Here is a 14,382-nt window from a genome sequence, read left to right on the forward strand (position 1 = left end):
GTAAGTTAAGTGAACAGTTTCTTCTATGTATGACTTGAGGCTTTCCCGGCGTTTCATGTAGAATAACTCTTCTCGGGTTGAGAAGAGTTATTCTACAGTTTATTCTAATTTATTTATATAATTCCATCGCATACTCTAAATTGTAAGCGAGGATTTAGTTGTGTGAATCTTGTAAAAACTGGATTTAGAAACCATCTTTCAGTAAAAAGAGTTAGCACTCTTACTTAGTTACTTACTGGCTTACTTAAGGAACCCGGAGGTTCATTGCCGCCCTCACATAAGCCCGCCATTGGTCCCTATCCTTAGCAAGATTAATTCAGTCTCTATCATGATATCCCACCTCCCTCAAATCCATTTTAATATTATCTTCCCATCTACGTCTCGGCCTCCCCAAAGGTCTTTTTCCCTCCGGCCTCCCAACTAACACTCCATATGCATTTCTGGTTTCGCCCATACGTGCTACATGCCCTGCACATCTCAAACGCCTGGATTTAATGTTTCTAATTATGTCAGGTGAAGAATACAATGCGTGAAGTCTATATAGACTTGTAACATTCTAAGTACCAAATCTCAAAACATTATTCATTTGCTGTGGTCGTGCCAGAGAATTAATCCCATTCCAAGGCTTATTTAGAGGTTTCGTAACAAGCTGTTTTTTTTTACGGTGATGGGTTGTTAGCCCTTGGTCCAATCCCCAAGCTGGAGGACCACCACTCATCGGCTGTCCGCGACTGCTTATTCAATATTCACAGCTACCCTCCATATCTGGAGGCCGTCTCCTCGATCCGCAACCTGAGGATGCGCCATGCCGTGGTGATAGAGACCCACAATACATGGGAGTTAGCACTCTGCTAACAATAAATCTTGAAGGGCCTACTAGTAAAGAATTTTAGGGCCGCATTCATAGACTTTTTAGCGCGGGCTTCCGGTGGATGATTAGCGTTTTTCGTATTCATAAACCAGTGTTAGCGATAGGATATGATTTGAATTCTGTACTAGTAACCATTGGATAGCCGGGACTAGCTTAGTACGCTCGTAGCGCGTGCTGCGAAATATCTATGAATAGCATCTTTAATGTTTAGAGTGCCCATAAAATAACGTGTTTTAATGTGATATAAATTCATCTGTAGTTGATTCTAAATATTCCTGCCTGTAGTGATTTACTTACATAAGTATATCTACACAGACTGTGGTAAGATGGGTTGATAGTAATAAAACTCTAAGAAACAATTTACACAGGACAAACTTTTTGTTTGTGCATATACTTGATTAAATGTATCTTTCTGTAGAACTATTTATAATATTGCACAAGATTTTCGCAATTTGAACAATTATAATTTTTCATTTGTGCATTTTTTGCGATAATTATTTATTTTTCTACCTTAAACCCTGAGGCGGCAGGGTAGCTCAGTTGGTAGAGCAGCTGGCTACGGACTGGAAAGTCCGGGGTTCGATCTCATGCGGTGACAGGATTTTTTATCATTGCCAAACTTTCAGAACGGCCCCGAGGTTCACTCAGCCTCGTATAAAATTGAGTACCGGGTCTTTCCCGGGGGTAAAAGGCGGTCACCTCATTCTAGTGCCGAAAGCATGGGGCTCTACCTCCATGCCCCCCCCCCAAGTGCCTTCATGGTATGTTACGGGGATACCTTTACCTTTTACTTTTACCTTAAACCCTGCAACAAACCACATGAGGCACTGTAAAATAATGATTCGAAGATGACACATACTTTATAACTATACGTTTTAAACGTTTCAAAACAGTTCAGTTCTTCCTATACCATTTTCTAATTACACTATAGCAGTGTTTTATGATACTTAGACCCGCGTCGTAGCGACGTGGTCTAATACGTCATGTCTAGGATACGCGTTACGTAATAAGTAGGCTAAGTAAAGGCACATTTACAATGAAATTAAACGTAAATGTAACGTAAACATAAAAACTAGATTCTATGTAATTCACGATGGAACGAGTTAACAAAACGTTAACGATCAATTATACGTTAACATAGAAGTTTGCAAGCTTCAAGCTTCTGCGTTTATGGTTATGCGAAACGTAACAAACCAGCCAATTAGAACGCATTGTTGTTGTTCTCAGTTGCACATTGCCGCCGATTAGTTGCAGTTTACCAGACACATCCCTGTTTGTATAGCAAGAGAATCAAGTCAAAGACACAGCGTTAAAAGATAATGCATGGGAATCAATTTCAAATGAATTGAACTGAGAAGATAAGTAAAAAAAAAAAAGTCAGTTCCTTGGGTGGGGATTTTTTCCGAGATTTTCCCTCTCGACCCATTACCATAAAAATAATGCTGGGCAAATTTCGACACTAGAACCTGGTCACATTTCACAGGCATTCATAAGGGCAGGTCTTTCACTGCAAACCCAGCATTCTCCAATATTTCCTATTTTCTGCCTTTCTCTTTCTCTCCGTATATGATCCATATATATTAACATAATAATTTATTTATTTAATCTGGCAGAGCTAAGGCCAGTAGGCCTTCTCTTCCGCTCAGCCAGACTCTAATTCTAATTGAATACATTTGCTTACATAGTTATTACATTAATATCTAGATCATAAAACAACATGAAAGTAATAATGAAAATTGGATAACTAATGTTAGTGTGACAATAATAAACATTGGTAAGAAATAGTTATAATAATAATGATAATAATAATAATAATAATAATAATAATAATAATAGTAATAATAATAATAATAATGAGATAATTTAGATATTTAGGCCTATCTGTGATATATATAACAATTAAACATTGAGAAACTTGAAACAGCTATTATTGTTAACAAGAATTGTTAGAAAAATATCTCGTTAGCCTATTCTTAAATTGGTTTGATGTCTGACAGTCCCTGACATTACTCGGTAGGGAATTCCAAAGTCGAGGAACAGCCACAGTGAAAGAAGATGAATATGAGGATGTTCGGTGGGAGGGAATGGATAATATTGAGGAGTGTTGTGATCGTGTGTCTAGGTTATGATGGGTGGATAAATTTTGAAAACGAGACGCAAGATAGACAGGGGTGGAGAAATGCAATATGTGAAAGAGAAGGGAAAGACAGTGGATTTTCCTACGATCCTCTAGACGGAGCCAGGACAACATTTCGAGGGACAGTGTTACGTGATCAGCCCGGCGAATATTGCAGACGAAACGGACGCATATATTATGAACACGTTGTAGTCTCTGCGCCGAAGTAACGCTTAGGTCAGTAAGCAGAATATCACAGTAATCGAAGTGGGGCATCACGAGTGTTTGCACTAGCATTTTTTTCATGGAAAAGGGTAGAAAATTCTTCAATCGTCTAAACGAGTGGATTAATGGGAATACGTTTTTGCAGGTTTCTGCAACTTGAATGTTCCAATTTAAACTTTTATCCATATAAATACCTAGATTCTTTACTGATTCACTGAACGCAATTCCGGTGCCGTGTATTTTAATAGGGGACAAATTTGGTATGGTAATAGTGCTTAACAAACGTGAATGGCCCACAATGACTGACTGTGATTTTTCTGGATTTAGTTTAAGTCGGAATTTCCGTGTCCATGTCCAGATTGAGTCCAGATCGTCATTAATTTTAGTCTATTATCTGATATCTTCTTCTACCTCGAACTCTTCTCCTGTTTACCATTGCTTCCAAAACATCCTTCAGTAGTCAGTTTCTTCTTAGCCAGTGACCCAACAATTCCTTTTCCTCTTCCTGATCAGTTTCAGCATCATTCTTTCTTCATCCACCCTTTCCAACACAGCTTCATTTTTTATCCTGCCTGTCCACTTCACACGTTTCATTCTTCACCATATCCACATTCCAAATGCTTCTAGTCGCTTCTCTTCACTTCGTCGTAATGTCCATTTTTCTTCCCCTGTAATGCTACACTCCACACAAAGCACTTCACTAGTCTCTTCCTTACTTCTTTCTCCAGAGGTACACAGAAGATGCTCCTTTTCGTATTAAAAGATTTCTTTACTATTGCTATCATCCTTTTGACTTCTTGACAGCAGCTCATGTTATTGCTTATAGTACACCCCAAGTATTTGAAGCTGTCAGTAACAATATCGTACTAACCTTTAAAATAAAGCATTTTGCTTGCCTTTATGGAAAAAAATCGTAACTTACATTAAATACCTCAGCAAAACATATAATAATATTGTACGTTTTCAAATTTCCTAAAATAAGAAATTAAGAGAAGTCTGTACACCGAATTTTGACAAAAAATATATATACATTTTTTTATCGATTTCGGTAGTTTAATATGTGTAAAATGATAATATGATTTTATTTCTTCTAATTGTCAGCTTTTAGTCCTATCTTCAGCAAAAATACTGTAGTAATTCTTAATACAAAAAATGTTATCAATGATAATTTTTTCTTGCCAACCCCTCAGAGGAATTTTTAATTTATTTGCTCCGTTGTATACATAAAAGTAAGTTACATATGCCCTATGTTTTTTCTTTAAATTTGTATCTTTTGTCACTTCTGAGAAAAAGTGCACTCAAAATTGAGGAATTTAACATTGCACGATATGGAAACTGTGACACAATTTTTCTGCAGTTTCTTATTTTTGTGACATTGGCGCACTTTTCTCAGACAATATTGTATCCAGAAGGCTGAAATTAATACACAATATCAATGTGATGACATTTTACACAGTATGTTAAAAAAATTAAGTTTATTTCCATCTTCAGCAAAAATAAAAAAATAATTTGCAGTCATTCTTAGTGCAAAAATGTTATTAGTGAAAAAAAAACATTTTTTTTTTTCCAACCGCTCAGAGGAATTTTAAATTTATTTAACCGATTGTATACATAAAAGGTATGTTACATATACCCTATTTTTTCATACATTTGTATCTTCTATAACTTCTGAGAAAAGTGTACCGAAAATTGAGGAATTCAACATTGTACGATATGGAAGTACAGACTCCCTTAAGAAAACATGCATAATACCATAATGATCACACTAATACTGCATTTTAATAATTATTTTCTACCACTAACTTGTATATTTCTCTCTTAAAATTCAAATAAAAACACATAAAGGTGTGTTAGTCCAATTTGTGATTAACGTGTTTTTTGTTTCTTTTCTCAACTTCTTTGGTGGAGAAGTTCAAATACAGGATCTTGTAGCAACACTAACAAATATAAATGATACTCGGGAGGAAATTAAACACAGAAGAAATGTGGGAAATGCCTGTTATTATTCGGTTGAGAAGCTTTTATCATCCAGTCCGCTGTCAAAAAATCTGAAAGTTAGAATTTATAAAACAGTTATATTACCGGTTGTTCTTTATGGTTGTGAAACTTGGACTCTCACTTTGAGAGAGGAACATAGGTTAAAGGTATTTGAGAATAAGGTGCTTACGAAAATATTTGGGCTAAGAGGGATGAAGTTACAGGAGAATGGAGAAAGTTACACAACACACAACTCACGCATTGTATTCTTCATCTGACATAATTAGAAACATTAAATCCAGACGTTTGAGATGGGCAGGGTATGTAGCTCGTATGGGCGAATCCAGAAATGCATAAAGATTATTAGTTGGGAGGCCGGAGGGAAAAAGACCTTTAGGGAGGCCGAGACGTAGATGGGAAGATAATATTAAAATGGATTTGAGGGAGGTGGGATATGATGATAGAGAATGGATTAATCTTACTCAGGATAGGGACTAATGGCGGGCTTATGTGAGGGCGACAATGAACTTCCGGGTACCTTAAAAGCCAGTAAGTAAGTTCTCAACTTTCTTCTCCCATGCGCCCTTTCACCATTCATCACACTACCATTCCTTCCTATGTTGACTCAAAATTAATGCATATAAAATTGAAAATATTTTATTTCATATATTAATGAATATACATTTACCTCATTTTTTGTATTTTACAGTCCTCATTCCCTCCTAAAACCCTCAAAATTCTCCCCCTTATTAATAACAACAGCTTTAGGTTATATAAGTGTGCCGCAGGATTTTAAATTACGTCTTTTGCGTGTCACATGTTGAAAAAAATTGAAAAACGCTGCATTAGCTTATGTAGCAATAGGGAAAAAATGGTTAGGTTTCACTCTCAGGATATAAAGTAAGAAGATCCTAATTATACACAGAGAAAAACCTGTTAACAGGCCACTGTATGCGAAACAAACCTGAAAAGATCTGCTCGTATTCGAACCCATGTCCTCTTTGGTAAGAAAACCGTTACTCAGCCAAATGTACTACATTCACACCTCGAAAAATATGAGAACAAGAAGTTTATTACAGCAACCAACTATAATTTTGATCTGCATTTCTTATTTATTAATTTCAAGGGGAAGGGAAGCATTAAAATATTAATGAGTTAATTCATGAATTGAGTTTATATTAAGTTCGCAGAACACGGTTTTATTAGTCGCGTGGTCCCAGCAGGAGACGCTCAAGCACTTAATACAGTCTGCAAGTAGCGAGCTGAAGATTACCTACCTGGCCGACTAATTTTCTCCTACGAACTCTTTCGTTCAGCCTCCACAATCTTGCGCGAATCTGCAAAACAAAAGAAAGACCAAATTAACACAAAGAAACTGCAACAAGGAGAATGCTTAGGGTGTTCATTTAAAAGTAATGTAATGTCTGTAGTCTTACGCCCGGTTTCTGCAACAAAATTTACCTGTACATATGGAGTTACTTATGATTTAACATGCTGATATATTTAAAATGAGTTTCCGAAGCAGCAGTTTATGTCATCATGCGAAACGTATCGACTTTCCCGTTCGAAATGCTACAGGCACTAATTAGAAACTGATTTTACTGCCACCTGTTTTAGGCAGGGATAACTAATTACTCCATGCATCTAGCAGCGCACCAAGTGGCGAAAATTATAACAAAAAACATAAAACGTCCCCCTTTCTGAAACAGTCTGATTTAAAATGAATCATTTAGATCAGCGTTTCTCAAACTATGGTCCTCGGACCACCCGTGGTCCTCGAGGTCCGCCCTTGTGGTCCTTAAGAAAAGGCAGAAGAAAAAATAAAATTCAGACGAATTGCGTATCACACTATAGCTGAAAATCTCAGAGTTTGGAAATGACACATGGTAATCACCTTTCACGTTTTCCCTTTCAATATATATGATTATGTCTCGTGACGAGAATATTGTACGAAATGGAAATATAAAAATTGGAAATTTATCTTTTGAAGAGGTGGAAAAATTCAAATACCTGGGAGCAACAGTAACAAATATAAATGACACTCGGGAGGAAATTAAACACAGAATAAATATGGAAATGCCTGTTATTATTCGGTTGAGAAGCTTTTGTCATCTAGTCTGCTGTCAAAAAATCTGAAAGTTAGAATTTATAAAACAGTTTTATTACCTGTTGTTCTTCATGGCTGTGAAACTTAGATTCTCACTTTGAGAGAGGAACATAGGTTAAGGGTGTTTGAGAATAAGATTCTTCAGAAAATATTTGGGGCTAAGAGGGATGAGGTTATAGGAGAATGGAGAAAGTTACACAACGCAGAGCTGCACGCATTATATTCTTCACCTGACAAATAGGAACATTAAATCCAGACATTTGAGATAGGCAGGGCATGTAGCAGGTATGGGCGAATCCAGAAATGCATATAGAGTGTTAGTTGGGAGACTTGAGGGGAAAAAGACTTTTGGGGTGGCCGAGACGTAGATGGGAAGATAATATTAAAATGGATTTGAGGGAGGTGGGATATGATAGAGACTGGATTAATCTTGCTGACGATAAGGAGCAATGGAGGGCTTATGTGTAGGTGGCAATGAACCTCCGGGTTCCTTAAAAGCCAGTAAGTAAGTATTATTTATTATATTCGCGAATTAGTGACATTAATTTTATTACTTTGAGAGATTTCATTTGAGAGGATTCAATTTTCTGTGGATAAATTCACGTGCAAAAGAAGAAGGGGGATAATTCTTTAGTACCATCGTCATAGCTCAAGAATTAGGCGCTCGGGCGTGAGTTCGATTCCCGCTTGTGTTCATCACATGTTTTTATCGAGTTTTTCTCAACCATAAAGCGAATATCACATAATTACTTAGTGAATTCTTGGCTTCATATTGCCAAACACCACCCAATTTTATCGGCATTAAATATCCTACCACAATCACTTTTTAGAGTTCAGACGAGTCATTTGACATCAGTTTAAGTGATGTGGTTTTGTTCTGTATGTCCCGAAGACGGACAGAGTGCATTGTAAATTTTCTACCCCACCACATGTGTGAATTCCAGAAAGCCACATTATAAACATTAAAACTGATATTCTTAACTTCATGCATCGCTGTGCTCTAGCATTGAACTGGCGTGTAAACCGATCGATGTTGTTTATCTCGTCACACAAAATAATACCCGCACATTCGGAAACATAAAACAGCTTTCATAAGCCATTAAAATGTTGTTAACGTTTCTACAATATGTGATGGAAATGTATCAAAGATACATTGACACTCAGGCACTCAGAGGGGACTCAGATCGGGTCTAACAGGCAGAATCAAATTCCCTTACATAAGCACCGTTTCTGTCATTATATGAAATTGTTATTAATCCTTCAAGGAATAAAAAAAAGGTTACGTGTTTGCTATGAGATGCAACAAGAAAGAGAGTCTCAAGAGGGAACTTGATAAATTGTCATTTAATATAAATAATTCATTCATTCATTTATTATATTTCATAGATTTTACATGAGCAATGAAGCTTTAAGATGTGGAAGAAGTCAAAATTTTACAATATTACAATTACAATTTTTACAGATTTTTACAATATTTTACAATATTTACAGTTTTACAATTTAGTAATTTTCTACAATGATGAGGTGAGGCCCGAGGATTCTCCAAAAGATTACCCGGCATTTGCCTTTTGGTTGGGGAAAACCTCGGAGAAACCCAACCAGGTAATCAAATCAAAGGGGTGAAACGAAGTGATGCCGAGGACTCGCCATAGACCATCCGGCTTCAGTCACACGGCTGGGGAAAACCTCGGAAGAAACCATTCAATAAGACCAAAGGGTGATCCAACCCAAGCTCGAACGCATTTCCGGATCAGCAGCCCAGCGAGTCTGCCGACTGAGCTACATCGATGGCTCTACTAAAAGTATACAATACATAGCCAATCACATTATTAAATTTACAAACGCAAACGATCATTCATCAGTTGAGCTATATGTATAATACAGAACAAGTAAGTTCATTAAATTTAAGGCATAAACAATTCAATCAGTTGTGATATACAGAAATTGATAATACATATCATGCAAACTACTTCAAATTACAAATACAATCAATTTATCAATAGAGCTATACAGATTACTATTCAATTTAAAGTATATACAATTCATCGGCCAAAACTATACAAACATATACAATACAAAGTAAGCAGATTAATTCAATTTACAAGCATACTTTCATTAAGCTATACAAATTTCTGCAATTATTATCAAGTAGATTAATTCAATTTATAATCATTAACAATTCATCAGTTGAGCTATACAGACTACTATACAATTTACAGCATATACAATTCATCAATTGAGCTATACAGAGTACCATTCAATTTACAGCATATACAATTCATCAGTAACGTACTGAAAGTCATGAGCAACACATTGCTATAATTTCAATTTCAACAATGTAACAAAAACGATTATATGATCATAATCTACAGACTTTACACTATGTATTGACATATTATGACGTCATTAACTTCTATTGTGTGGCCACAGGCAATGTTTGCCAAATGGTCAACAACTATGGTTTGTTTTGACAGTGCACTGTCATTAAATTTCTTGTTAAAAAAGAAAAATCTGCTGCTGAAATTTACCTTCAAATTCATCGTGCATACGAAGATGTGTGCATGGGCGCCAGCAGTGTTAGGGGATGGGTGAAATATTTCGAAGATGGTAACACAAGCATCCAAGATGAGCCTCGTAGCGGCCGCCCTCGAACTGCCTCCACGGAACTCAACAAGGAAAGAGTTGATGAGTTCTGGGATGCATTTTGGTTGAATTTCTTGAACCTCGACAGACCATAAATGCTGTCCGCTATATTCAGACAGTTTTGAAGCTCCGTCGTGCATTGTGCGAGAAACACCCTGGAAAGAAGATCATCCTGCAACACGATAACTCGTGACATCACACTGATCATGTCACCGTAGAGAAAATCAGAACATTTGAGTGGGATACTCTTCCGCAATCTCCCTACAGTCCCGACTTGGCACCATCCGACTACCATTTTTTTTTTCAGTTCTGTAAAGGAGCAGCTGCGAGATCAAAGCTACCAGACGTTGGAGGACATCAGGAAAGCAGTGCGTCAGTGTCTTCGGGAAGATGAAACGGACTTGAAACTTACAAAACGGGGGTAAAAATGTGTGCAAACTATTTGAATATAGCGGACAGTATTTATGGTCTGTATAGGTTTAAGAAATTCAACCAAAATGCATCCCAGAACTCATCGACTCTTTCCTTGTTGCGTTCCTTGGAGGCAGTCGAGGGCGACCGCTACGAGGCTCACCTTGGATGCTCGTGTTCCCATCTTCGAAATGTTTCACCCATCCCCTAACACTGCTGGCGCCCATGCACACATCTCCATATCCACGCTGAAGTCTGAGGTGAATTCCAGCAGCAGATTTTTCTTCTTTAACAAGGAATTTAATGACAGCACGCTGTCGAAAGAAACGAACCATCGTTGTGGACCATTTTGCAAACATTGCCTGTGATCACATGATAGAAGTTAATGACGTCACAATATGTCAATACATAGTGTAAAGTCTGTAGATTATGATCATATAATCGTTTTTGTTACATTGTTGAAATTGAAATTATAGCAATGTGATGCTCATGACTTTCAATACGACTCTCTGTAGATATATTGTATTAAAATTATTTTTAGGCATAGTGACCCTTTCATGTAAACGTATTCTTATTTAAATAAAAACACCCCCAAATATGGTTTCTGATGTTTCACTGTTAAATTTTAAACTGAACTGAACACACGCTCTCGCCATGAAACAATACTAACAATACCATCCCATCGCACCTCCTCATACTCATCCTCTTTCACAATAGCCCTGCCAAGACTCTGGAATTCGTTACCTGCTAGCATCAGGGACTGTCGAAATAAAATTGAATTCAAACGCAAACTTACTAGGCACTTGGTCAGTACTTGAGATTCGTTCAGACATGGTTTCTTGTAAATAGTTCTCTTAATCTATCACAAAATATTTCAATATCCGGTAATTTCATCACTATAGAATTTTGTTATTCTAGGTTTAATTTGTAATTCAGTAAATACAAAAATATTCTTTGTTCTTCACTTCTATGATAAATTGTCTAGCTTTCATTAATCAGGTAATTTTGTCGTTAATTTTTATTGTAATTGTAAATGTAATTGTAAATATGATATTAATTGTAATTTTATTCTTCATATTATAGTTGTATCCCCTGGTAGAGGGGCAGAGAAGGCCTGACGGCCTTATCTCTACCAGGTTAAATAAATAAATACTACTAAATACTACTACTAATACTACTAATTAAATAGATAGTGAGTACAGCAAGATGAACCGCGTGAATGAATGAATGAATGAATGAATGACTGAATGAATGAAAGAGTGAATGAATGAAAGAACGAACGAATGAATGAATGAATGAATGAATGAATGAAAAAGAGAGATAGAAAGAAGACTCATGACTCCCCTTACGTCAACATATCACAGATAACACCATGCTCCAAATGAGATCTGAACCCAAGATTCTAGCAGCTCTAGGTTCTGTTCTAAATGTAGTACGGTATCTGTGACTTCTTCTTTTTGTCGTATAATATAATTAGAGTGTGGACAGGCAAGGTGGCTGACGCAAGCTATCGAGTCCGTCATTACAGCCCATATTTCTTGCATTATTTCGCTTGATGTTTAGACGGGGTTGAGCCGTGTTAAAAGAAACAGCTGCGGGGTTTAAATGGCGGGATAAAGAATGTCATCATCATATGCAGTGCTGAAACATTAATGATAATGGAAGCTCACCACATGGCAGGAGGCGTTGAGGGAGCAGCCCGATGGGGCACGAGGCCCGGCCCAGTCAGACAAGGATATGGAGTTCCCAGGCCTAGTAATCTCCTCCAGTTCTGCATCTTTGTAGGATCGTTTCTGCTTTCTTCCGTTCAAAAGACTTGAGTATGACTACACACTGCTGCGCGGATTTAGTAGAATGCGTTTGGGTCTAAAGAAAGCAGCAAAACAGTAGGCTACAACGTGGTCTGTTGTGAAAAGAATCCAAGTCCCGCATACCGGTAAGGGATCATGTCACAAACACGTTCACGTCTGAGTGTTTCTCACAAAGTAATATTATTCAACGTCTTGAAAACGGCGCAAATATTAAGGATATTGCTGGCTAGTTTAAGGTAATTTTTATTATTTATTTGTTTTGTATTTGTGTATTATTTATTTTTATTTGTTTATTTATAATTACTTATTAATTTATTCGTTAATTTATTTCTTCATTTATTTATTTCTTTATTCTTTATTTGTTTTACATAAATTTATTTCTTTATTTCTTATTTCTTTATATTTAATCCTTTATTTGTTTGTCTGTTTTATTGTTTATTATAGATAGATATATTCTATGAAATAAAATTAATTTATATTAACGTCGTATCAGATTCACTTCATTTTTATAATGAATTAACAACCCTTAAATACCTATTCCCTTATGATCGTTTTTTTTACTGTCCATAATATTTCTAGATTTCCATGCTGTACCTGAGACCACGATGCTTGCCGATTGCATGGGACTTACTCCGCGTGTAATATCTAAAGTAGGGACACATTGGCTTTCTCCTATATCGACGAAGCAGTGCATCGTGAAGGAAATACCCAGTGTGGAGTGTAACTCGGAAACGTTCATAACAGTCAGGAAGGGATCTAACAAGAAAGAATATAACCTACAAATCAAAGTGTATTGTGGTGACACAATGAAAATAATCTAGAAACTGCAACACATTAATTACGAAACTCTTGAGGGAAGGAGACGAGAAGAAAAAAGAGAGGGCAGAAAGGGAGAAGAGGAATGTACAGAGAGGAGATAAGAGAAAGCAGAGAAGAGAGTAGAAATGTAAAGAGAGGAGAGACAAAAAGAGGGAAAGGAAAGGAGTGGGAGAATAGGGACTAAAAGCTTGAAGAGAAGAGAAGAGAAGAGAAGAGAAGAGAAGAGAAGAGAAGAGAAGAGAAGAGAAGAGAAGAGAAGAGAAGAGAAGAGAAGAGAAGAGAAGAGAAGAGAAAGGAAGGGTAAGGAAGGGAAAGGAAGAGAATGGAAGGGAGCGGAATGGTAGGGAAGGGAATGGAAGGGAAGGGTAGGGAAAGGAAAGAAAGAGAATGAAAGGAAAGAGAAGAGAAGAGAAGAGAAGAGAAGAGAAGAGAAGAGAAGAGAAGAGAAGAGAAGAGAAGAGAAGAGAAGGTTAGGGAATGAAAAGGAAGAGAATGAAAGGGAAAAGAAGGGAAAGGGAGGGTAGGGAAGAAAGGAAAGAGAGGGGAATGAAAGGGAGCAGAAGGAAATGGAAGGGAACAGAAGGAAATTCAAGGGAAGAGAAAAGAAATGCAGGGAAAGGTAGAGTAGGGAAGGGAAAGGAAGGGAAGGGAAGAGAAGGGGAGAGAGGGGTAAGGAAGGGAAGAAGGGCAGGGAAGAGAAAGGAAGCGAAGGGAAGGAAAGAGAAGAGAAGAGAAGAGAAGAGAAGAGAAGAGAAGAGAAGAGAAGAGAAGAGAAGAGAAGAGAAGAGAAGAGAAGAGAAGGTTAGGTAAAGGAAAGGAAGAGAATGAAAGGGAAAAGAAGGGAAGAGAAGGGTAGGGAAAAAAAGGGATTAGAAGGGAATGGGAGGGTAGAGAAGGGAATGGAAGGGAGCAGAGGGGAATGGATGGGAACAGAAGGAAATTGGAGGGAAGAGAAGAGAAATGCAGGGAAAGGTAGAGTAGGGAAGGGAAAGGAAGGGAAGGGAAAGGAAGGGAAGGGAAGAGAAGAGTAAGGAAGGGAATAGAGGGGCAAAGAAGGGAAGAGAAGGGCAGGGAAGAGAAAGGAAGAGAAGAGAAGAGAAGAGAAGAGAAGAGAAGAGAAGAGAAGAGAAGAGAAGAGAAGAGAAGAGAAGAGAAGAGAAGAGAAGAGAAGAGAAGAGAAGAGAAGAGAAGAGAAGAGAAGATTAGGGAAAGGAAAGGAAGAGAATGAAAGGGAAAAGAAGGGAAGAGAAGAGAAGGGAGCAGAAGGGAATGGATGGGAACAGAAGGATATTGAAGGGAAGAGAAGAGAAATGCAGGGAAAGGTAGAGTAGGGAAGGGAAAGGAAGGGAAGGGAAGAGAAGGGCAGGGAAGGGAAGAGAGGGGCAAGGAAGGGAAGAGAAGG

At 37.4% G+C, this 14,382-nt stretch overlaps 1 protein-coding gene across 4 annotated transcripts in view; it reads right to left on the reverse strand.

Moving 5' to 3' along the window:
* The window catches only part of LOC138698520 (LIM domain only protein 3-like), a 1,357,283-nt gene that overhangs the window by 791,154 nt on the left and 551,747 nt on the right, over positions 1-14,382 (reverse strand). For all 4 annotated transcript variants that reach the window (XM_069824505.1, XM_069824504.1, XM_069824508.1 and 1 more), the window contains exon 3: positions 6,467-6,526. The gene's annotated coding sequence lies outside the window, so the exon portion shown is untranslated. The remainder of the gene's footprint in view (positions 1-6,466; positions 6,527-14,382) is intronic.

The sequence above is a fragment of the Periplaneta americana genome, chromosome 4 (assembly GCF_040183065.1).
Source record: "Periplaneta americana isolate PAMFEO1 chromosome 4, P.americana_PAMFEO1_priV1, whole genome shotgun sequence".
Taxonomy (NCBI): Eukaryota; Metazoa; Arthropoda; class Insecta; order Blattodea; family Blattidae; genus Periplaneta; species Periplaneta americana.